We start from the raw sequence: 4040 nt of genomic DNA on the forward strand, positions 1-4040 counted from the left end.
TTTACAAAGACTCATGGGTAGAAAAGCCACAATAAGTAATTTACTACACTGCAACTAGTTTGGCAGCACTTAGGCACTCACTGCCTATCTCATCATGGGTGTAACAGAAGATCAGATTTATATGATTTATAGATGTCCATGTAGAGAAGTTGAGAGCATGCTGTGTTGGTATTGGCTGCCATCTATGGTTAATCATTTGATGCAGAACCAAGTGGTGGCCCTTGCCCTGTGGGAAGTACAGATATGATTGAGTTGTGTGGGCACAGTTGTATATCCCACCCAGTTTGACAAGAAACGAAGAAAAAATAATGAAAAATAAGAGAACAAAGAATTTATGCAATGAAAATTATAAAATGCTACTACAAGAGAATGAAAGAGACCTACAGAAAGGGGAAGGCATCCTGTTCTCATGGATTGGAAGAGTTATTATAGTGAAAATATCAATTCTACCTTAAAGCAATCTACAGATACAATGCAATTTCAATACAAATCCTAACACCATTCTTTCCTAAAATGAAAAAACTAATGGCAAACTTGTGAAAGTTCAAAAAACTTGGGGTCATATGATGATCAGCCAAATGCAGGATACAGATAGAACAAAAAGCATAGTTTTTTCTAGAATGTCCATATGTATTGAATACAGGATATATTAAAAAAAAAAAAAAAAAAACTTCTTTCAAGTGATTGGCTGAACATGTCTCATCATGGAGATGATTACATTAAACCAGATCTCATCAAGGGCAGTGACTATATCATTACTACCTAACCACTGGGAATCATGTTTAACATACAACCTTAGCCATCACAGTTGGGGTATCATTGTAGTTTTTATTTTCATCTCTGTAGTAATGGACTATATGAAGAAAATATATAGTATATATATATATATATATATAGCTGGACTATATGAAGAAAAATGTGACATCAGCATTGGAGGAAGAATCACTAACAACCTGAGATACGCTGATGATACAACTTTGCTTGCTGAAAGTGAGGATGACTTGAGGCACTTACTGATGAAGACTGAAGAACACAGTCTGCAGTATGGATTATGTCTCAATATAAAGAAAACAAAAACCCTCACAACTGGACCAATAAGCAACATCACAATAAATGGAGAAAAGATTGAGGTTGTCAAAGAATTCATGTTGCTTGGTTCTACAATCAATGCTAATGGAAGCAGCAGTCAAGACATTAGACAATGTGTAGCACTGGGCAGGTTGGCTGCAAAGGAACTCTTTCAAGTGCTGAAGAGCAAGGATGTCTCCTTGAGGACTAAGGTGCCCCTGACACAGGCCATGATATTTCCAATCACCTCATATGCATATGAGAGCTGGACAATGAATAAGGAAGACCATGGAAGAGGTGATGCTTTTGAGTTGTGGTGCTGGTGAAGAATGCTGAAAGTACCATGGACTGCTAAAAGAACTAACAGATCTGTCCTGGAGGAAGTGCACCTGAAATGCTCCTTGGAAGTGAGAATGGCCAGACTTCATCTCACCTACTTTGGTCATGTTGTCAGAAGAGACCATTCCCTGGAGAGAGATATCATGCTTGCTAAGGTGGAGGGTCGATGAAAGAGGGGGTGGCCTTCAATGAGATGGATTGACATGGTGGCTGTAACAACAGGCTCAAGTATAGCAAGGATCATGAAGCTGGGGCAGGATCAGGTGGTGTTTCGTTCTGCTGTGCATGGGGTTACTATGAGTTGAAAACGACTCAGTGGCACCTAACAACAACAATGATTAATTATCCTGAACTTCTTGCCATAGGTTTGTAGGCTGCTTGGATGTCTTTTTGGTGAAGGTTGCCTTTGCCCATTTTCTGGTTACATTGTTTGTCTTTTTGCTGTTCAATTCTTGCAGTTTCCTATAGATTTTAGAGATTAGACTCTTATGGATAAGTCATTTCTGAAGATTTTTTTCCTCTGTCTGTAGGTTGTCTATTTACTCTTTAATAAAGTCTCTTAATGAACTTAAGTTTTTTATTTTTATTAAGTCACATTTACCTATTTTGTCTCTTTCTATTCATGTTTGTTGCTATGTTTGTCATCCTATTTTTAGAAAAGATTAGGTTCCACAGTTTGCTCCCAGGAATTTTATGGTTATAGATTCAACATTTAGGTCTTTGATCCATGTTGAGTTAGTTTTTGTGTATGTTGAGATATGGGTCTTTGTTCAATTTTTTTGCAGGTTAATATCCAGTTTGCCAGCACCATTTACTAAAGACATTGCTTTTACCCCACTGAATGGATTTTGACCCCTTGTGAAAAATCAATTGTTCATAGATGGCTGGGTTTACTTCTGAGTTCTCAATTCTATTCCACTGGTCTATGTAGCTATGGGAGCTCTGGTAGCATAGTACCTAAGGCACTTGACTCCTAACCAGAAGACTGGCAGTTCAAACCCACCAGCAGCTCTTCAGAAGGAAGGTTGAGCAATCTACTTCGGTAGTGATACTGCCTTGGAAACCCAAGGAGGGGTCACTATGAGCAGGGTCTGACTTGACAGCACATAACAAGAACAAAAACTCGTAGCTATAGTTGAATCAATACCAAACTGTTTTGATTATGTTGTTAGCTGTTGTTTGATGCCGTTGAGTCGTTTCTGACTCAGCAACCCCATGCACAGCAGAATGAAACACCACCCAGTCCTGTGCCAGCTCCACTATCCATGCTATACTTGAGCCCATTGTCGCAGCCACCGTGTCTCATTGAAGGCCTGTCCCTCTTTTGTCGAGCGTACACCTTAACAAGCATGACATGCCTCTCCAGGGAATGGTCCCTTCTGACAACATGACCAAAGTAGATGAGATGAAGTCTGGCCATTCTTACTTCCAAGGAGCATTTCAGGTGCACTTCCTCCAGGACAGATCTGTTACATTTTTAGCAGTCCATGGTACTTTCAGCATTCTTTGCCAGCACCACAACTCAAAATATGTTTTGATATCAGGTTTTTATATCAGGAAGTGTGAGGTCTGTCAGTTTTTCGTCAATATTTCTTTCTTTTCCATATGAAGTTTATCATTATTTTTTTTTTCCATTTTAATAAAGAATGGTGTTGGGATTTGTACTGAAATTGCACTGTATCTGTAGATTACTTTAAGGTAGAATTGGTATTTTCTCTATAGTAAGTCTTCCAATCCATGAGAATAGGATGTCTTTCCATTTCTCTAGGTCTCTTTCATTCTCTTTCAGTAGTATTTTATAATTTTCATTGTGTAAATTCTTTATGTCCCTGGTTAGGTTAATTTCTAGGTATTTTATCAATTTTGGGGGTATTTTAAACAGTATTCTTTTCTTGATTTCTTTTTCAGAGTGGACTTTTTTAATGAAGAGGATCACAGTTGACTTTTGTGGGTTGATCTTGCACCTTGCAATGTTGCTAAATTCTTCTATTATTTCAGCAGTTTTCTCATGGAATATTTAGAGTCTTCTATATATAAGATCATGTCATCAGTAAATAGTTTCACTTCTTCCTTTCCAATGTGAATGCTGTTTATTTCTCTTTCTTGCCTTATTACTCTGGCTAGGACTTCCAATACAATGTAGAATAAGAGTGGTGGGAATAGCCATTTTTTTCTCATTTCTATTTTCAAAGGGAAGGCTTTCAGACTTTCTCTGTTGAGTATAATCTTGGCTGTTGGTTTTGCATATATGTCCTGAATTATGTTGAGAAATTCCCCTTTGTATTCCTATATTCTTGGGAGTTTTTAGTAGGAAAAGTGTTGAATTTTATTGAATACCTTTTCCACATCAATTCATATGACCATATGGTTGTATTCCTTTGTTTTATTTATGTTGTGGATTAGATTGATTGAATGTTTAAAGTTGAATCACACTTGTAATGCTGGTATGAATCCCACTTGATTATGGGGCATGATTTTTTTATATGAAGTATGTTGGCTACAATTTTGTGAAAAATTTTTACATCTATGATCGTAAAAGATGTTGTTGTTGTTGTTATGTACCGTCGAGTCGGCCCCGACTCATAGTGACCCCTCCTTGGGTTTCCGAGGCAGTATCACTACGGAAGTAGGAT

Source organism: Orycteropus afer, unplaced genomic scaffold, assembly GCF_000298275.1.
Source record: "Orycteropus afer afer isolate SDZICR_OR568_19922 unplaced genomic scaffold, OryAfe1.0 scaffold00382, whole genome shotgun sequence".
NCBI lineage: Eukaryota > Metazoa > Chordata > Mammalia > Tubulidentata > Orycteropodidae > Orycteropus > Orycteropus afer.